The sequence below is a fragment of the Erinaceus europaeus genome, chromosome 3, assembly GCF_950295315.1.
Source record: "Erinaceus europaeus chromosome 3, mEriEur2.1, whole genome shotgun sequence".
In the NCBI taxonomy this organism is placed as follows: Eukaryota; Metazoa; Chordata; class Mammalia; order Eulipotyphla; family Erinaceidae; genus Erinaceus; species Erinaceus europaeus.
This window is the reverse complement of record NC_080164.1, coordinates 173,234,106-173,255,994: the sequence shown is the minus strand read 5'-3', so window position 1 is coordinate 173,255,994 and position 21,889 is coordinate 173,234,106. Positions and strand designations below refer to the sequence as shown.

At 42.6% G+C, this 21,889-nt stretch overlaps 1 long non-coding RNA gene across 1 annotated transcript in view; it reads right to left on the bottom strand.

The window, feature by feature from the left end:
* The window catches only part of LOC132537726 (uncharacterized), a 215,740-nt gene that overhangs the window by 74,449 nt on the left and 119,402 nt on the right, over window positions 1-21,889 (bottom strand). The window contains exon 2 of the long non-coding RNA XR_009549182.1: window positions 10,170-10,281. This is a non-coding gene — a long non-coding RNA (uncharacterized LOC132537726). The remainder of the gene's footprint in view (window positions 1-10,169; window positions 10,282-21,889) is intronic.

Genomic DNA, 21,889 nt, shown 5'->3' with positions numbered 1-21,889 from the left:
CTATCCAATAAATAAATAAAGATAATACCAAAAAAAAAAAAGTTACTAAAAAAAAAAAATCTTCAAAGTCAAAGAGAAATATGAAAAGGTTGACAAGACTAATCCCAAACATCGCCAAGCACTTGTAATACAAAGGCATAATCAAACATTAATGTCATAAAACTTTAATCCAGATACCTAGAAAAACCATACTAACTCCAAGACTTAACTACACCTCTCTTAAAATATTTAATAAATCAAACACTAAAGCAAAAGCGAACAAACTGTCTCTAAGACCTTGTGAGAAACTATGGTGGTGATCCTTGGGAGAGTGAGGAGACAGAACATTTCTCTCCTTTTTTACTATCTAAAAACAGAAGTTTTGGATTGTCTAACCAAATCTCAACTATCCCTTTTTCCATTAAAGTTCTTTCATAAAGGGGAGGCATCTTCCCTGTATTCTTTCTTTTTTTTCCCTTTTGTTGTCCTTGTTTTTTTAAATTGTTGTTGTAGTTATTATTGTTGTTGTTATTGATGTCATCATTGTTGGATAGGACAGAGAGAAATGGAGAGAGATGGGGAAGAGAAAGAGAGGGGGAGAGAAAGATAAGACACCTGCAGACCTGCTTCACCACTTGTGAAGCGACTCCCCTACAGGTGGGGAGCCAGCGGTTCCAACCAGGATCCTTATGCCAGAGATGCTTTTCACTTTGAACTTGTAGGAGTCAACAGTTTTCAATAAGCATCACTACATTTTCGCATTCTCTAGAAATCTTAAATGTTCATGAAGGACTTGTATGATCAGATAATACTGTCTCATAGTCATCCATTCAAAAATGGACTGTTGGAACATTTAGTTAAGTGTCTGAATCAGTGCTCTTAAGTACAGACTGACCCTTAGGGAAAATATTAATAAAGTAAATTCACACAGGTTCCTCTGCTGTCAATAAAGACTTAACGAACTTGACTCTTGTGCACACAGCTGTACAAACCATGGGATAAGCTTTATAGGAAGGACAAATATCCCTTGCCACCAATTCCCACTGTAATCTGTCTGCATGGGGTGAAAATTTCATCAGGTGCTTAGAGGAGTTCCATTTGCCATTCCCATGAGGCCGTGCTGTGCCCTCTTGGCTTCTCCCAACCGTTCTGTGGATTCTGATTCTCTGCTTCTTTGCAGCCAGGTGAAAGTATCTGTCAGCAGCTGCACTCCTTCCTGAAAAAGTTCTATCAAAGGAGAACCTCAGCATAGTTGTCAAACTAAGGACCCTTGTGAAATCTGTCCCTGAAACAAAGTGTTGGTAATGCAACAGAGCAAGAAAAAAAAAGAAAAGGAAACGCACACCCTGCCCTCCTGGAATTCATATTTTAGAAGAGAAACAGACGTTGGATAAGTAATTACCACTGTGATGAATGGAACCTAACAAAAGAAAAAAAGAAGAAGAAGCTGGATGCCATGAAAAATCTATTTTTCCTTTCTCTGGTTTCCCCTCTTAAGTTGCTTATTAACCCAATATGGCACTTGTTACCTTCTGTTTTGTTCTGTGCCTCTCCCTGAGCACATCTGTTTTTGCAACTATTCAGTCACTCCCAGGCATCTGCACAGTGCCTGCCTCAAATTAAATGTTCAATGATGTCTTGCATAAATGAATGAAGAAAAAGCCGTGGGTCTCCCACCATGCTCTCTTTTATCAATATTTTTTATTTAGACACAATTTCAAGACACCAGGAGTCATGCTTATTTAATTAGCTTAAATCTTGCACCAGACAATGCTTTAGAAGTTTTCTTTTCTTCCTTTTTTTTTTTTTTTTCCTTTTGGGCATGTTATTACCTAGCCTTGAGAAATGATGAAGTGAGAGTATTTATATACAGAAAGAGGAAAGCTAACCTTGTACTCACCTACTAAAAATGTATGTGCTAGCTCCCAGTGACACATTTCAGTGTAGAGAAAAGATTGAAGCCTTTACTGCTTTTCTTATAGCAAATTTGAGAGATAAGGGACCATGACAAGTAGCTCTTGGTTCTGAAAAGATAGAGGAGGGCCACTATGTGAAAAAAGTCACACCCTTGACAGTGTTATTCTTGCTTAGGTGTGACGTGGTGGCCCAGTGCATCTTTGAGCCCTCTGATATCCAATACTCAGGCTGCAGGCACTCCCATTAGTGGTGACTGAGTAAAAGGAAATACATTTATGCAATCCAACCTTTGGACCAATGGTGAGAAATCTGGCTCATTGTGAGTCTTGATGATACTTCCTTTTTGACTAGGTGTCTGGGTGTTAATTAGCTTAGATGATACTTGTTGGTTTGGAATTAACTGGATTCCAAAGAATCCATTTCCCAGAAAAAGAACCAGGTGGTTCTTTAGACTCTGGAGCTGGTATCAAGATTTTGTAATGATGAGCTCTCATGTGGATACAAAGCTAGAAAGGCTTAAGCATATGAAATCATGTAAATCTCGGATCCCAGGACCTAGGTACTACCTATATCAAGACGTAAGCATAAGACTCTTCTAGACTTCACATAGTATGCCTTTGACCTTCCTCAAGAGATACTCTTGTGTTCTTGCACTTTCTAGCTCTTGTCTGCTGAATCAGGAGACCACCTCTTCCTCTAACTCATTTTTCTAACTCAGGAGGCATCTAGTCTATTACTGCATCCTATACAATCCTATGGCTGTCCACAGGAAGGCTTCAAAAGGCTTGCTGATGATTATAGTTAAGGTTGAGTTTCAGTTCTGGCAGGTCTAACAGTGAAAACCCAGATCATGTTTCACCCGAATACCTTTGCAAGCACCAAAACCAACATATCCTCTCTTGATGGATGAGAGAGCCCAAAGATGAGAGAGTTGGATGAGAGCAGCCCAAATTATTAATTACTGAAGCCTAAGTACAAAATTGTTGGTCTGCTTCTAATTCTGCTTCTAAGACCCCTTCTGTTTTGATCATCATGTTAGGTTCGCTTGCATTGCTTTAAGCTGTGGTCTATTTACATATTCATTGTTTTGTTTGAGACCCACACTGGTTTAATCCCCACTGCTTTGAGCTCTTTTTCCACTCCGCCCCCTCTCCTAGTCACATCCTGTTTTTCCACCGTTTAATCCCCACTGGTTCGCACACTTTTTCCTTCTCCCCACCCCCTATCCTACGTATTTCCTCTTCTGACCTGACACTTCCACCTCAGGAGATATAAAGGACAGGATTTTCTAATGAACAGAGATTAGATTGATTGCACTGCATTCTCACTCATCAATAAAGACTGAACTGCGTTCCCAGCTCAGCCATGAGTCCCTGGTTGTCTGTCTCCCACCCTCGAAGCTAGCCCGGCACAAAATATCTTCAAGACTTGAGATATAATCTCGTCACCATGCTTGGGGTATCTCATTTATCTTCATTTATCACACACCAGGAGAGAGAGATGGCATCATCCACCTTTCAAATGATGAAACTCACGCTGATTATAAGTAACAAACCCAAGTCCACACATCTATGAATCCTATATAGAAAGTTATGTTAGAATTAGGTTGAGTCAATCAGAGAAGAATGCTACTACCTTGGGTTGGGAAGTCCCAGAAAATTTAAAGATAGGGTTCATCTGTGAACTTAAACTTGAAAATAGTAATGTGTGAACCAGAGATCTAGACTGTTTCCCATCTAGTCAAAGAATGAGAATTCACCCTCATATTTGTTTATTCACATATATTATCAAACATATTTTAACAACCCAAACATGCTTAGTATGTGTCAACCACAGCTATTTGAAATGGAGCTCAGCTTATACTAACTGTCCATGTTAATAGATGTTTAAAAGGATGTTTAGGGCAGATGAAACAGCTCACTAGGTAACGTGTCTGCCTTGCCATGTGTGTGGCCCAGGAAAAAGTCCCAGTAATACATGGGAGTGCTATGGCATCACAGGTAGCTAAATTTGTTGTTCTCTCTCTCTCTCTCCCTCTCCCTCTCCCTCTCCCTCCCTCCTTCTTCTTCCCTCTCTCCTACCTCCCTCTGCTTATCTGAATGAAAAAGTAGCTGAAAGTACTTGAAACCAAATATGCACATAACATCAGCTTATATAAGTAATAAAATAAGATAGATACTGTTTATATTCTCTTTGTGAGAAGGAGCAGGACAGTGTGGAAATAAACTAATGAATTCAGCACATCAGTTTGTGATAAGTCCCATAAAGAGAAATAAAACAGGGGGTCTGGCAGTGGCACACTGGGTTAAATGCAAATAATACAAAGCTCACAGACCTGTGCAAGTATCCTGGTTTGGGCCCCTGGCTCCCCACCTGCAAGGGAGTTGCTGCACATCTGTGGTGTCTATCTTTCTCCCCCCCCCCGCCATCTTACCTTCTCAATATCTCTGAAGGCTTCAGGGCTGTCACCCTTTATATAGTTGATGGGGAAGAACTCAATGGGTCTGGAAAGGCTGCAGAGGAAGAGAGATGTTGGTGGATCTGGATAAGGAACATCTCACTCATTGCAAAGAGCCATGGAGGTCTGGGGACAGCCAGGAGAGTGGTTAGAAGTTGAAGAGGAGGCCAGGGAGGAAGCTGGTAATTCAAAATCTTGCCAGCGAGGACTTGTCTTATCATGAGAACAATATAAAGGGAGCGTGGGTGTGTCTGAGCAGAGGAATCGCAAAAAATCTGTGCAAATTTCACACAGAACCTAAGGTGGGGGGGGGGGATCACAAGGTTTTGTCCAGAGTTCCAAACCTCATGGGAAAACACTTGGCCTCTGCATTCGACCATTTCTAAAATGGCCAAGCCCAAAAAGGAAAAACCAAAAAGGAAAAGCCCAAGGCAGACCCTGAAAAAGGCAAGACTCATCCAGGCACGGTGGCCATATGCCTCAGTTTACCTCCACTGGCCATCCAGCATTATTATTGGCACTACATTCACTGACAAAAGTGTCCCCTTTTAGACCACAAATTGTACTGACTCTTGTTCTCAAGCCATAGTGGATCCACACTGAGCTCACGTTGAGTTCCTACACCCCTGGCCTCCGTCGTTCCAGGCTCTCCTACCCATCTCGATACACTCTGGGATTCTATGCCCATGTTTTCTGCTGGATGTCTGTTATGAAGATGGATGTTCCTCTTTCATGAGTATGTGGGGGAAAAAAACATGGAAACAAAGATAAATCCAAGAGTCTGAAGATTATTTACCTGGTAGGATGCCTGCTTTGTCATGCATGTTGGAGTCTAGCCCCTACATCAAGGATGAGTTCCAGTGCTCTAGGAAAAGCTCCAAAAATGTTTTATTCTTCTCTCTCTCTCCTTCTCATTCTCCCTTTCCCTCTCTGAACAAAACAGTTGCTTCAGAGAGGTGAAATAGTGCATTGTTTATGAGGCCCCATCAATGAAAAAATTCTGAAATAAATTAAAAGCAAATAAGGTGGCTCACATCAGAGGATACCTGCTTTGCTCTGAGTAGGACCCAAGTTCAAACCTGACACCACTACACTGAATGAAGCTTTCAAGCTATAATGTATTTGCCTGTCTTCCTCTTCTTCCCTCTCCTATTTTATAAAAAAGCTGGCTCCAAGCAGTGAAGCCCTGGAGATGACAAAAAGAAAAGAAAAAAAAAGGGGAGGAATGGGGAGTGGGGGGAAGAGATGGAATGGAATGGAATGGAATGGAATGGAATGGAATGGAATGGAATGGAATGGAATGGAATGGAACAGAAAGGAATGGAATGGAATGGAATGGAACAGATACCTAGAGAGCTGAAGTAGGAATGTTTCACAGAAAACTGCATCTCCACTCACTTCAACTGGAGGTCAGCCAGTGGGAAGTCTAAGTACATGTTATGCTACCAAGAAAGTTCAAGCTTTATATGGAACATGTGTCTGTGCAAAGACATGGAGGACCATGAGAACCATGATCGCTGATGACTGGTTTTCCCCAAACACCTGTGTAGGCTCCATCCCCACATCTGCAGGCTATAGATCAAGATCTCTGATCAGTGCCAGTTATTGCACATGCCAGAGACCTCAGAGATGCACACAGGCTGACCCAGTCTCAATATGCCCACCATCTCCTAATAAAGATGCCAGCTTGCCCTTTCTTAGAACCAACATGGTCAGTGTCCAAACTTCTGAGACCGAATGATTTTATATATTCACTGGTCACATTGCACTGGATCCAATAACCAGTGCAAAAGAAAAAGGGGTTATCGGTTTATATTTAAACACTCAGAAGCCTCTTTTCACTCCTAGCTACACCAGGGTGTTGTTTTTTTTTTTTTTTTCTGTTACAATTTCCACACAGCTGCTTGAACCAATTTAGGAAGTGATCTGAATTATGTCATTCCCTTCATCAAGATCTATAACTAGGTATTATTAAATCAAATCAAAGTTCTTTTTTGCTACCACAGTTATAACTGGACTCAGCATTCACATCTACACCATTCATGGCAACTATTACCATTTGATAGATGGTGAGAGACAGAAAGAGAGAGAAGGGGAGAGAGAAAAAGAGAAACCTGCAGCACTGCACCACCGCTCATGAAGCTCCCCCCCTTCAGGTAAGGACTGGGGACTTGATCCCAGGTCCTGGCAACATATGCATTCTACAGGATGCAAATCAAAGTTCTAGTCTCTACAGTTGAGTTCCTCCAATCCTGATAGATTCCAGACACTGTCAAAGGAACACAGAGGTGAACAGTATTTCAAGAGGAAGAAAGATTTTTACCAAGGAACTCATGCACTAGAGGAAAGTAGACCTTGAGATACAAGAAAACACCAAATCTGAACAGGATCTGGAAAAGTGGGATTTGTAGTCAAAAGTAAGTAGGAGGTAGGGGAGGTTCATGAACGAATCATCACTAGTAAAAAAGCACCAGGAAGGGAGAGTTCTGGTTAAACTGACTTAGCAAGATTCTTGCTACAACTGAAAAAGAAACAGACATGAAAGCTTTAAGGTCAGGACCAAGTAGAGAAGAGGATTCAAAGGAACCAGACAAACCTTTATCAAGAAGAGGTGATATGCCCAGTAGAGTACATGCGTAATCATACAGGAGGACCCAGGTTCAAACCCTACTGCCCACTGGTGGGGGGGAGTTCAAGAGAGGTGGAGCAGTGTTGCAGGTTTCTCTCCTCTCTCTCTACTCTATCTCTCTCCTCCTCCCTTTCTCTGTCTAAAAAGAATTTTTAAAAAAATGACTGTTGGGATTAGTGAATTTGTCGTGTAAGCACCAAGTTCTAGTGATAATCCTGTGGGAAACTCTTAATTAACTAATTAAAAGAAGAGTTGTGTCAGTGTTGTGTTCTAGTTCATTCAATAAGCAGAATTTAGCTAAATTCTGTTCTCAAATTCTCACACGTAACCATTACAGTTACCCCTCCTCCTATCGATACCCAATCAAATCTTCCTCTTCAAAGCACAGTAAGCTCCCCCTAAAACCTTTGAAAAGTCAACAGTTTCTTATGATTTTCTTTGTAATGAGGGGTTAGACAGAGTCTCTTACATGAAGACACACATTTTACCACAAAGCTACTTTCCGGAAGTAAGGTTTTTTTATTATTATTCTTTTATTCAAGAAAGGAGACATTAACAAAACCATAGGATAGGAGGGGTACAACTCCACACAATTCCCACCACCTGGTCTCCATATCCCATCCCCTCCCGTGATAGCTTTCCCATTCTCTGTCCCTCAGGGAATATGGACCCAGGGTCATTGAGGGTTGCAGAAGATGGAGGTCTGGCTTCTGTAATTGCTTCCCTGCTGAACATGGGCATTGACTGGTTGATCATACTCCCAGTCTGCCTCTCTCTTTCCCTAGTAGAGTGGGGCTCTGGGGAAGCGGAGCTCCAGGAAACATTGGTGGAAGTAAGTTTTTATATTATTATTTCAGGAAGGAGAGGAAGACAAACTAGTAGCTACATGATGGGGCATCTGGTTGAGCACAAACATCACAGTGCACAAGGACTCTGGTTTGCGCCCCAAGACCCCACCTGCAAAGCGGAAAGCTTCACGAGTGATGAAGCAGGGCTGCAGGTGTCACTATGTCTCTCTCTCTCTCTCTTTGTCTCCATGGTTATTGCTGAGGCTCAGTGCCTGCACTAGGAATTCACTGCTCCTGGAGGCTATTTTTTCCCCTTTTGCTGCCCTTGTTGTTTATCATTGTTGTTGTTATTGTTGTTGTTGTTACTGTTGTCATTGTTGTTGAATAGGACAGAGAGAAATGGAGAGAGGAGGAGAATACAGAGAGGGGGAGAGAAAGATAAGACACCTGCAGATCTGCTTCACTGCTTGTGAAGCGACTCCCCTGCAGGTGGGGAGCCGGGGGCTCAAACCGGGATCCTTACACTGGCCCTTGTGCTTTGTGCCATGTGCGCTTAACCCACTGCGCTACTGCCTGACCCCCTCCTCTCTCTAACTCCCCTTCCCGTCTCAACTTCTGACTGTCTCTATCCAATAAACAAAGAAAGATAGAATAATTTAAAAAATAAGAAAGACAGACTAACATAGCACCCCACCATCATTACTTCATTTGCTTTTGTCTTTCTTTGTCCCTTCTGATGGGGTGTGTTTCCCCTAAGGCCTGTATCCTACCACTAATCCTCCTCTCCAAGCTCTTCTCAAGAAGTCCACACATCATACAGTGTATCCTTCCAACTGATGAGTTTTCATGAACTCTATCTCAATCCTGATGCCACATACTGAGACACACACACACACACACACACACACACACACACGTTGTTTTCGCCAGGCTGGCTTCACGGGCGGGTAACAGACGACCAGGGACTCATGGTTGAGCTGTAGGCAGTATCTCTTTATTCATGCAGGACGCAGCACAATCTAAGCCGAGCTAAGCTAAACTCAAGTACCCTAAAACTCACAATGCTGTCTTTATAGATACTTGCCAAGTAGGGTGGAAACAGGATGTGACATAGAGAGGGTGGAGAGAAAAGTGACTGGTGAAAATCAGGGTATGACAAGGAGAGGATCAGGGTATGACAAGGAGAGGGGGCGGAGCAGGCAAGAATTCTACCACTAAACCACTAATGCCCTGGAGGGAGTGTGGTGCTTTATGTAAATGTAAAAGTGATTTATGTAAATAGACCACTTTGAATGGGATCAAACCCAATCCCTATAGAGGCATACCGGTGCTTGGTTAAGCAGAAGCCAGGGGGAGCTGGCATACTACCCAACACACACACACACACACACACACACACACATACATGAATAAAAGATTCCAGAAATCCTGCTATTTCCTGTCTCCCCTTTTTAATGATAAAAGCTTTATTGTTGATAAGCTATTTAGATGTAAGAGAAAACAAATGTATGCTTGCTTTCCAAGCTATGCCTTGAAGAAGGGATGTGCCTTTGGTTTTTCTTTGCTCATGAAGGTATGTGGACATACCAAATGATTCCTTAGGTAGAAATCCGTGAGGAAGAAGGAAATCGGTTTCTGAATTAGTGTGGAATCCATCATAACCTAAACCCAAAGCCAGCAGTTGTAAAGCACTTAGCATGGTGGCTGGTACTTAGAATTCAGTGAAAGTAAATATACCATGATGACTTTTGGTGTAGAAAAAAGAAAAGTTGATGTGTGGGCAGGGGTAACTATGATGATGAGTGTGTGCTTTCATTCACAAACTACATTCAGGATGGCCCATGTCTTTTTTGTATTATTTTTTTCTCCTTTCATTGCCCTTGTTATCGTCGTTATTATTGTTGTTATTATTGCTGTCATTGTTGTTGGATAGGATAGAGAGAAATGGAGAGAGGATGGGAAGACAGAAAGGGGGAGAGAAAGATAGACACCTGCAGACCTGCTTCACAGCCTGTGAAACAACCTCCCTGCAGGTGGGGAGCCGGGGCCTAGAACCGGAATCCTTACGCCGGCCCTCGTGTTTCCAGCCATGTGCGCTTAACCTGCTGTGCCATTGCCCGGCTCCCTGCCAGTTTCGATTACTTGGTCGGGATAATAAAGCAGCACAGGTCACATTATACTCAATTCCCTTGCTTTGGCAGGTCACAAAAGTAAGGTCACAGAGCTGATGTTAGCTCTTTTGAGATCATCTTTGGGCATTTTAGGTACAATCTAAAGTACTTATAGAGAAAAAGATTAAAGGCTTTCAGAGAAAAAATAAAATGAGCAGGGCACAGCAGTAAAATCAGCTTCAATAAGGGCCCTGGAGCCATGTCATCTGGCAGGCCCTGTGACTTACCATGCCTCACGAGTGTGTATTAGAGGCCCAGCACTGCAAGGAAGCAGCACAGACAACACTGGAGGGAGTTCCTTCGATGGGAGGGATGATGCTGTGGTGTCCTTAACTTTCTCTGAAATAAAAAAGAGTGTAAAGTTGGCCCCAGATTGATAGTATCATACATGAATCAGACTGAGAACAGCATGAAAAGTCAAATAAGTGAAAATACTTCCCTCCGTCCTACTAAAATAATAATAATGATCACACTAAACATGATGTTTGATTATACAACTCAATTAAATTAAGTTATTCACCAACTGGGCCCCTGGGTACATTTAACAACTGTTTTTGATGAACACTTAAAAAGAAAATAAGAGCGAAAGGGAATTGCATGGGAGGGAATGAGAAAGATTTGACATATTAACTACAAATGATTTTTTTTTTCTTCTTACCAGAGCACTGCTCAGCTTTGTCTTGGGTGGTGTGAGTGATTGAACCTGGGACTTTGGAGCCTTGGGAATGAAAGTCAGTCTTGGGGCCCAGTGGTGGAGCACCTGGTTGAGTGCACATGTTGCAATGCGCAAGGACCCAGGTTAGAGTACCCAGTCCCCACCTGCAGGGGGAAAGCTTTCCAAGGGGTGAAGCAGGGTTGCAGGTGTCTTCTGTCTCTTTCCCTCTCTGTTTCCCCTTTCCCCTGGATTTCTGTCTCTACCCAATAAAGAAATAAAAGAGAATTAAATAAAAGCGTCTCTCTTTCTCCCTCTCTCTCTCCTCTCTCTCTCTCTCTCTCTCCATCCCTCCCTCCCTCCCTCTTCCCTTCTCTCCCTCTCTCTCTCTCTTTCTCTCTCTCTCTGCCTCCAGGGTTATCACCAGGGCTTGGTGCCAGCACTACAAATCCACTGCTCCTGGGGGCCACTGTTTCCATTTTATTGCCTAGGACAGAGAGGAATTGAAAGGGGAGAGGGAGATAGAGAGGGAGAGACAAAGATAAGACACCCGCAGACCTGTCTCACTGCTCCTGAAGCGTCCCCCCTTGCAGGTGGAGTACAGGGCAGCTTGAACCCAGAACCTTAAGCAGGTCTTTGCATTTATACCATGTGCGCTCGGTATGCGACCGCCCGGCCAAGAATAAAAGTCTCTTTGCATAACCATTATGTGATCTCTCCCACCCCCATATCTTGAGTAATTAAAATAGATACTGTGATCCCTAGTAGATGTTTTTTATGATCTTTATTTATTTATTGAGTAGAGACAGCCAGAACTTGAGAGAAAATGGGAGATAGAGAGGGAGAGAGACAGAGAGAAACATGCAGGCCTACTTCACCACTCATGAAGCTTTCTCCCTACAGGCAGGGGCTGGGGGGAGAGGGGGTTTGAACCATGGTCCTTGTGCACTATAACATAGGCGGTCAACCAGATGAGCTACCACCAGGCCCCTAGCAAATGCTTAGGTTGGAATTATCTCAACTTTTACTGCAAGCAGAGATAAAACCAGAGATGTCGCAATTTTTTTAAGGTTATAGCAGCATAAAAATGTGGGTCTTTTAAATATTTACACTTAGATTTTATTTCCTCATTCACCATACTTATTTTTAGCTTAAAATAGCACTAAATATGACTGTGGGCCTTTGCCTACTATGTTTCCTAAGTAAAAATCCAGTTGTGGGGCAGTGTGCAGAATGAAATGAAATAGCTAGAGGATTTAGAAAGAAATATGAGGGGATTTGACTTAGAGTGGATGGAGACATTTTTACTGCAATGTGAGAAAGAGGTTACAAGGTAGAATTATGTGAAATTACTAGAGCTGTGACAAATGGTAAGCTACTATACAATAAAGCACATGTTTTTTTTATGGTATCTGTTTTAAGTCTTTTTTATTTTTTTCTTATTTTTTATTGATTTAATAATGATCGACAAGACCATAGGATAAGAGGGGTACAATTCCACATAATTCTCACCAGCAGAGTTCCCTCCCATCCACTGGAAGCTTTCCTATTCTTTATCCCTCTGGAAGCATAAACCAAGGATCATTATGGGCTGCAGAAGGTGGAAGGTCTGGCTTCTGTAATTGCTTCTCAGCTGCATATGGGCATTGGCAGGTCCATCCATACTCCCAGCCTGTTTCTATCTTTCCCTTACTAGGGCAGGGCTCTGGAAAGGTGGGGTTCCAGGACATATTGGTGAGGCTGTCTACCCATGGAAATCAGATTGGTGTCACGGTAGCATCTGCAACTTGGTGGCTGAAAAGGCATTAAGATATAAAGCAGAACAATTTGTTTAATAATCAGGAATCTAAAGGTAAGAATATAGCAGATGAGATTTGGGGTCTCCATTTTGAAAAGAGCCAGGAAGTCTATTTTAGGTATATTCCAAAGGACCCATGACTTTACTAATTTTTGCTTGAGTGTGACAGCTAACATACATGTGGGCGAAAGGGAGATGGGGAGATGATGGTGTCAGAGTTGGAAGTAGGACTATAAAGCTGAATCCAAGAAAAGGGTAGCTCCCAAACATGGGAAAATTATACAAATACCATTAACTGTAAACCCCATCAATCTGATCTAGGGCCCATATTCAGCACAGGTGACTGTAAGCTCTGCATCCTTGTCAGTCTGCGTTCCCATTCCATGGTCACAGCTAGGAACATTCTAGGCTGCACTCATTCCAGGATCCATCTTCCTCAAGTGGCAGAGTGTGTTGACCCAGCCTCCCTTAGGAGAGTGGGGCAGTCCCTACCTCTGTTATTCCACATCGAGAGCAAGGTCTTATAGAGGCCCACAGGAGAGTCCACTATTTTGTTCCTGATGGAGATGACCAGCAATAGTGGAGAAAGGAGTCTGTTAGAGGTCTAAGCCCATGATATCTATGTGGGAATCCCGTGATTCCCTGACTAGGGCCCCGGATGATGAGGTGGCCTGGTAGTGACCAAAAGAGTCATCATTAAAGTGTGCTGGTCTCGGGAGTCCGGCGGTAGCGCAGTGAGTTAAGCGCACCTGGTGCAAAGCACAAGGAGTGGCGGAAGGATCTCAGTTTGAGCCTCCAGCTCCCCACCTGCAGGGGAGTCGCTTCACAGGCGGTAAAGCAGGTCTGCAGGTGTCTTATCTTTCTCTCCCCCTCTCTGTCTTCCCCTCCTCTCTCCATTTCTCTCTGTCCTATCCAACAACAATGACAACAACACCAGTAATAACTACAACAATAAAAAGGGCAACAAAAGGAAAAATAAATAAATATAATTTAAAAAAATAAAGTGCGCTGGTGTCTTGCCCTTATCTAGTCTTTGTAGTTCTTATCTGACAACGTTAGCCTTAGAGTAATTGTGGGAAGTGAAATAGGAAGTAATTGTGGGAAGTGAGGAGGGTACCTAGGTCTAAGTAGAAACCGCTTGATTAAGTACTTCATGGTTTTTTGTTTGTTTGTTTGTTTTGTTATAGGGTTTTCTACTTGCTTGCTGCACTTATTGAGTCACTGCAAACCGCTGTGCACTTTTACTTTAAAGTATATATTTTCCCCTAACTTATGGACACGTGCACGTGCTCTATCACATAGGCTCTGGTCTATGTGTAGGTTCTGTGGCTTTGTTAGGAAGTGCACCACCAGAAATGGAATTAAGTAGTCCAACGCGCTAGAAAAGGTCTCACCAGAGTAACGGAGCAGAAGAAGGCACCTGATTTATGATCCCAATCACCTAACCACGTCACCTATCATTTTCATTTATAAAAGACATTCTCAGACATTCTCAATATGAGCTAACTAGCCTGGCATCTCAAACTACCAACTGGCAATGAAATACTCACCTCAGGGTTGAGAGATTCTAGAGGTAGCGGCACCTTGCCCCGCCCCCACATCCCTAAAGATACTGCTGGCATCAACACTGCTACAGAATCCTCCAAATGGCAAATATGTTGCTGTTCGAGACTGACTGACTCCTTTATGGCTCTCCAGTAATCCTGACTTGCAGGTAATTCATTATTTAAGATATTCCGTGGTCTCTCTCTGGTGCCCAGACATGTATATTCACACACATATGTATGTATTGGGAGTGAGGTACAGATATCTGCTCTTTAGAAAGAACAGGGCCTGTATCCTCATCATGATAATATAAGAATGAAAGGTACATCCATCTGATTAATGGGGAAATTGGGACTTGCTCAGTGGCACACAGCTAGGACCTCACGCAGCTGGGATTTGAACCATGACAATTTACTTCAGGATCACTGTTCTTTTTGTGGCTTGTTTGTTTTATTTCCAAGGGGCTTATCCCTGGGGCTCAGCACCTCCGTGATAATCCACCATTCCTCGAAGTCATTTATTTATTTCCTCCCCTACCCCTTTTTTTTCTTTTACTTGAGAGGACAGAAAAAACTTGAGAAGTATGGGAGAGATAGATATACAGATATAGGGAGAGAGAAAGAGAGAGAGAGAGAACTGCAGCACAGCTTCACTGCTCCTGAAGCTTCCCTTTGCAAGTGGAGACCAAGGGCTTGAACCCAGGTCCTTGCACACCTTAATGTAAGTGCTCAATAGGTACACCATTGCCACTGATAAGAATCCTTGTTCTTATTTGTTACACAAGTGGAACTAGAACTCTAATATTTTCAGGATCTAAAGGTGGGTATAGATACTTCAGCATTTGCCTTGAATACATACAAGAAACCAAACAGAATGGTCTGGGTGATACTGCAATGGATAAAGCATTGGGATCTCAAGCATGAGGTCTTGAGTTCGATCCCCAGAAGCACATGTACCAGAGTGATGTCTGGTTCTTTCTCTCTCTCCTCCTATCTTTCTTATAAGTAAAATAAAATAAAATAAAATACCAAACATACAACAGAAACTAATGCAGAGATCTGTGAAAGAAAATGCTAGCAAGAATTAAAGTAAGTGTGTCAGTGCTTATGAATCCAGGAGTCTACAAGTCTCCAAGAGCCGACAGCCAGAACAACCTTCAGTATGCAGTTCCTCTGTTGGGAGATCTCACACTTCAACTTTTGAATATTGGCTCAAAAAATTCTAAACACTCTCAGGTCAAACAAAATCCTTCCTCACTGGGTTTAATTTACATCATAGTCCAGAGGACTATTTTATTTTTAATATTCATTTTAATAAGAGAGAGGAGATGTGGTGTAACCACACCATATGTGGTGTCAAGAATAGAACACAGGGCCAGGTGGTGAAGCACCTGTTTAAGTGCACACATTACAAACCTCAAGGACCCAGGTTCAAGCCCCTGGTCCCTGCCTGCAGGGGGAAACTTCACTAGTGGTGCAGCAGGGCTGCAGTTGTCTTCCTGTCTCTTTCCCTCACTATCCCCACCTCCCCTCTCTATTTCTCACTGACTCTACCCAGTAATAAATAAATCAATTAATCAGAAAACCTAACACAGGTCCTCAGTTTTGCAGAGATGAATCACCTCCCTGGCAGTCAGACAAGACATTTTTCAGTCATGTTTGGGAAAATCATGATTTCCAAGAGAGTTATTGTCACAAGAGTGCAATTTCTTATCCCCCTATGGTTGGTGTCTGCACACCAAGTCCCGTGTTAGTGCACTGGGTCCCCCGTGTCCCCTTAACTAACCCCCTGCCCCTGAACTTGACTCCCTTACAACAGATTGCACCTAGTCCAACTTGCAGGAGAAAATGTAAGATACAATGGTTCTTAACCCAAGACTCAGCATACTCTTTGCAAAACAGAAATAAAACGAACAGGAAAAGAAGATTCAGGCCTAAATCTTGGCTACAGGGCTTACTAATTCTGACCTCCAGTCATTACTTACTCTCTTGGAACCTCAGTTTCTTCATCTCAAAGGAGGAAGCAGGCCGACCTCGACTGGTTGCTGTGGCAGTTGTATGAAATAATGCCTGTGACTTAATTAGCAGAGTGTTTCATTCAAGACACATTTTCAAAGATGTCTGTGGTCATCTAATTTGTATTCCTACCCCTTGCACCTTTATTATTCATCACCTCCTTGGGTAGGGAAGAGGAGAGGAGAAGAAGGGAAGAGGAATACAAGGAGGGAGAGATGGAAATCCTTATAGCATCCAGGGATGACTAGAAACAGGAGTCAAAGGAACTGACTATGGTCAAATCAGAGCTCTACTGCACTTCCACAAGATAACTTTTGGATAACTTTCATATACTTCTTGATCTTTAATATATTTCCTTATTAATATCATTATAACTAGTACCATTACCACTGTTGTTTTGCTGGGCTGGGTCCCTGCCCATATATAATTCCATGCACCCAGGTCAACGTTTTCATTTGAATTGAGACAAGGAGAGAGCCCACACCACCAGCATTTTCCCACTTGCCATCACACCTCCCATGTGGTTTCCAGACAAGAACTCGGGCTGCAGTTGACCTGGCGAACCCTCTTTCTCTCTAGAACTAGTACCTTTCTTTCTGAAGAGTCAATAATGATCCCCGCCTTATTGCCCTGAATGAAGACTGTGTCCAAAAATACCTGCAAGGTCCCAGGCACCATGTCTGGCACAGAACAGGGATCTCATGAAGGATTTCTAGTTTTCCTCTTTTTCCTTGATGAAGTAAGTCAGTTCCCACATTCCTCTTTTTACTGGAAAGACTAAGTTCTCTGACGCCTTCTCCTCTAGTTCAGAACACGAGAAGTTCTGCTTATGATAGATTGTACAACACGCTACCCTGAGCTAGACGCTCTTTCCCACGGTCTCTAGAGCTATTGCCGGAAGCACATCTTCCCAAACACCCCCCCCCGCCCCCATTTCTATTCTTTCTGTCATTTTCTACCCTCAGCCACTTTAAGTGTCTTCCCTGCTGCCATTTAAATTATCTTATCACTTAGCTGTCTCGCTTCCCCTTAGTGAGACAATTTTCACTGAAAGCACTAAGCGTTTTCCCCGGCATTCCCTAATGACAACATCAGTGAAAAATGTGGAAGCTTACTGGGAACTGAGCAGAGAAGCAAGGTGACAGCTCTCACATCTTTTTTTTTTTCCTTCTGGAAAAAAGATACCCAAATTTCTTCCCCCCCCAAAAAAAAAAGAAATAGAGACCAGTTTATAAGCAAAACAGTAGGCAAAATATGTTTCCTTCACTCAGCAGATTTCTCAATCAAGAAAATTTTCCTCCAGGAACTATTTCTCCTATAAAATGGTGGGATGTGGACCCCAGGCCCTTCTTATCTACGCCTGACCATCTTTTCTCAGGAGTAAATGACATAGGCCATTTGCTGAGAGAGTAAGTAAGTCAGGGACTGACATCCCCCCTGTTCTCAGCCAGCCGTCATTTCACATATGAGAAAACCAGCTGGGTATGGAAAAGGGGCTTTTGCTGAATGCAGAAAAGGTCTACCTGCTTTTTTAAAACTACACGTGCTTGGGTTTTGTTTTGAATCGGTTCATCTTATTTTTTTTCTGCAGGGTTCTCAAGCATTTATTCTACAGTTCACCTTGACTTTCAATTATTGAGTAGAACAGTTGTAGAACCCACTCCCAATGGTTTAATCGAGAACAGAGGTTCTAACAGAGATCCGAGAAGGAGCTGCAGCCAGGAGCTGTAAACACATAGACCTCTCTCACCAATTTCACCTTCCCCACTATCATTTTATCCTTATGACTTAAACACAGCCCTCATCACTCCCCCTCATCTCACCCCAACCTCCTCTAATCTTGACACTTTTTCAAATGCTATTCGCCCTGTGAAGAATGATTTCCCATTACAGTTTTCTGTGCTACCTTGTCGTCTTGTCATTTTCAGTTCAGATATCACCTCCTCTGTGAGACCTTCCCAGCCTCTCAGCCCAGATATCAAAAAGCAGCTCATTCCTACCAGCCCCTTCCCCATACTCTCCCTCCACGATGTTGTCCCCAGACCAAGTTCCCAGGACCATCTTGCTCACTCCTTTGTGTTTTTCAGAGTCTCTATACACTAGACTGTAAGACTTGAAAACAAAGAGCATCTGTGTTGTGTCATCCCAGTAACCCCACTTAGCTCTAGGTGCTTAGTATATACTCAATTAGAAAAAAACTGTCAGGGCTGGGTGGTGGTGCATCTGGTTGAGCGCATGTTACAATGCGAAAGGACCCTGGTTCGAGTCCCCGGTCCCAACCTACAGGGGGGTAACTTTCACGAGTGGTGTAGCAGTGCTGTAGGTGCCTCTCTCTCTTGTCCTCTCTATCCAACCCTTCCCTCTCGATTTCTGGCTGTCTCTATCCAATAAATAAATAAAGATAATAAAAAAATTTAAAAATTCTTTTTAAAAAATCTGTGGAAAGAATGAACCTTTAAGAATCACTCAGTGATGCTATCTGTGCTCAGCAAATGTGAGCTCTTAAGACTCGTTCACTGTTCCCCAGAAACTGGCATAAGAGATAAGAACTGATTACCTACTATGCATCAGGTAGATGCTGAGTGAGGATGACAAAAATTCAATGACTGGGGTAGAAACCTTGTTTGGTAGAATTGGCAGTGCTTAGGTGAAGCAAGGTTATTGAATAAGAAGTTGCATTCCTCATTCCTCGATGGTAGTGTTCCACCTCAGAAGCGGGGGTCTTTTCAGATTCACAAGCGAATAGTTTCTAGTCAGGGGACAGGCAGAGGTACACTCAATAAATAAAGGGAGGTAGGCACAAAAGAGGAGAGGGAATTAAAACAGGATCAAATGCCTAACCTGTTCAAGTCCTACTTTTTGGTTCCTGTCAGTAGCCATTTTGTCTCACTTTATATCCTGCCACCTTCCAGACACCAAGTTGCATGATTCCATCCTGACTTTCCTGGACAGGGGATCTCACCAGTGTCCTGAAACCTTGCCTCTCAGGAGCTCTGTCCCACTAGGGAAAGGATAAGTGTATGGACTGACCTGCCAATGTCCAAGTCCAGTGGAGAAGCAGTTACAAAAGCCAGATCTCCTACCTTCTGCACCCCCAAAACAACTTTGATCCATATTCCCAGTGGAGGAGAAGTGATAAGAGGGATCTGAACTCCAGCTCCATCAGGTCTCAGAGAAAGAGGATGAAAAGGGGAGAGATACTTAAATGTAGTAATAGGGTTCTGTGTGGCCTGGAGAGGAAGAGAAGATTGGACCTGGAAGAAAAAGAAGGCAACTATGTACAAATGTAGACAGAGTTGTAGAGAGGATGATTAACCCATGTCTGCAACCTTTGTCTGCAACTTTGGGAGAACTGTGGTGGTTTACAATGGAGGGATTTAGGGTTTAGAACTCTGGTGGTGGGAACCGTGTAGAATTATACCCCTGTTGACATTTAATTTTGTAAATCAATATTGAACCACATATACATATACATATACATATACATATACATATACATATACATATACATATACATATACATATACATATACATATACATATACATATACATATACATATACATATACATATACATATACATATACATATACATATACATATACATATACATATATATATGGATCAAATGAATGGCAAGTATCTATATATAATTTCTACCTGGGTCTCTCATAATTGTATTCTTTGTAAAAGAATCACCATCACCCAATTCACAGTTAAGAAATGTAAGAGGGAGTCGGGCTGTAGTGCAGCGGGCTAAGCGCAGGTGGCGCACAGCACAAGGACCGGCATAAGGATCCCGGTTCGAACCCCGGCTCCCCACCTGCAGGGGAGTCGCTTCACAGGCGGTGAAGCAGGTCTGCAGGTGTCTAACTTTCTCTCCTCCTCTCTGTCTTCCCCTCCCTCTCTCCATTTTTCTCTGTCCTATCCAACAACAACAACAATAATAACTACAACAATAAAACAACAAGGGCAATAAAAGGGAATAAATAAATAAAATAAATATTAAAAAATTAAAAAAAAAAAGAAATGTAAGACACTCATTAGTTAAGTCTCTCTCATGGTCCCACAAGTTTACTCTGAGAGCTAGACCCAGAACCAAACTTCCCAGACTACAGCCCATTCCCCATAATTTATGTCTTCCAGGTCACAACACTTTCTTCTTCTTCTTCTAGCGTTTGCCCTTCTTCCGTAGCCAGTCAACAGCATCAGGTTGAGCCTGATGTAAAGTTTCGAGACCTCCTTTGAATCTGGAGAGGTGGCAGTCATTGACTATGTGGGTCATAGTCTGTCTGAAGCCGCAGGGGCAATTTAACAACACTTTAACAGCAAGGATTCCCAGATCCATGGCATTGTCAGGGACCACAAAGGACATGCTAGGTACAAAATAATAACCCAAGTAGAGTATGTCCACAAAGTGATATGGCCAGATGGAAGGCTCAGAGCTCTCTGTACTGAAGAGAGCTCACTGGGACTAAAGAGCCCACCATTGTGTCTAGGTAGATTAGTAAATGTCTGTGAGGAATCATTTCAAGGAAGAAAAGAAGGCTCTCTGCTACTAATAAAAATGAATTGAACTTTGCCTTTACCCTTGACTTTACTCTGTGAAGGCTAGTGATCTTAAAATGACCAAGAGACTTCCTCAAGCTGTCAATGACAGTAACCAATGCTACTCAAGTCACTGGCATTTTATCTTCTCAACAACTGTTGAGTATGGTTAATCCTGATAAGTAGCAATACTGGGATTCAAACTCAGGATTTTCTGAATGCAAAATCCATACACTGAACCGGGGACTGTGCTTCCCTCCTGCTATATTACAAAATACACATCAATAAAGATTGTAAAGTGAGCTGGGTAGGTCTGATTACCTGGGTGATACATATAAATTCACAGGGATAAGCAGGAAACCCAGAAATTGGGAGAAGATACTTGGTCTATCACACATCTGACAAGCTTCTGATAACAAACATCTATAAAGAAATCACACAGTTGGGGGCCTGGCGGTGGTGCACCAGGTTAAGCACCCATAGTACTAAGTGCAAAGATCTGCACAGGGCTCCCGGTTCGAGCCCCAGGCTCCCCACCTGCAGGGGGGATGTTTCACAAGCAGTAAACCGGGTCTATAGTGGTCTTTCTCTCTCTCTCAATCTCCCTTTCCCCTCTCAATTTCTCTCTGTCCTATACAATTAAAAAAGAAATGGAAAAAATCACTGCCACGTGCAGTGGATTTGTACTGCTGACACCAAGTCCCTGCAATAACCCTGTAAGAGAGAGAGAGAGAGAATCATACAGTTCAACACAAAAGAAACAACGTAATAAGAAGGTGGGCAAAGATCTGAATAGATTATGTTTTAAAGAAGAGATCCATATGGCTCGCAGACATATGAAGAAATATGCCACTTCACTTAGAATCAGAGAAATATGAATTAAAATCATAACGAGCTAACACCTCATACCTGTGAGAGTGGCTCTAGCATCAACAAATCAAGAGAAGACAGGTGTTGACAAAGATGTGGAGAAAAAGGAACTCTGGCACATTATTGGCAGAAAAGCAAACTGGTATAGCCCACTGTGGAGAGTTTTCAAACAAATAGAATGGAAAATGCCTATGATCCAGCAATGCCATTCATAGACATATACCCAAAGGACATGGGAACACTGATTCAAAGGGACATAGGCACCCACCCTCTGTTTCTAGCTGTGTTATTTACAGCTCCAAGGAATGGAAGCAACCTAAATGCCCATACAGGGATGACTGGATAAAAAGGATATGGAACATAAATTCAGAAGAATACTACTGTGCAGTTATTTTCTTTAATGATATTGTATCTGTCAGGACAATGTGGATGGACCTGGAGATCATTATGTTAGTAAAGTAGGGAGGTGAAAAAGAACTCTCCGATGAGTTTCACTCACATGCAATATAAAGAATTCCG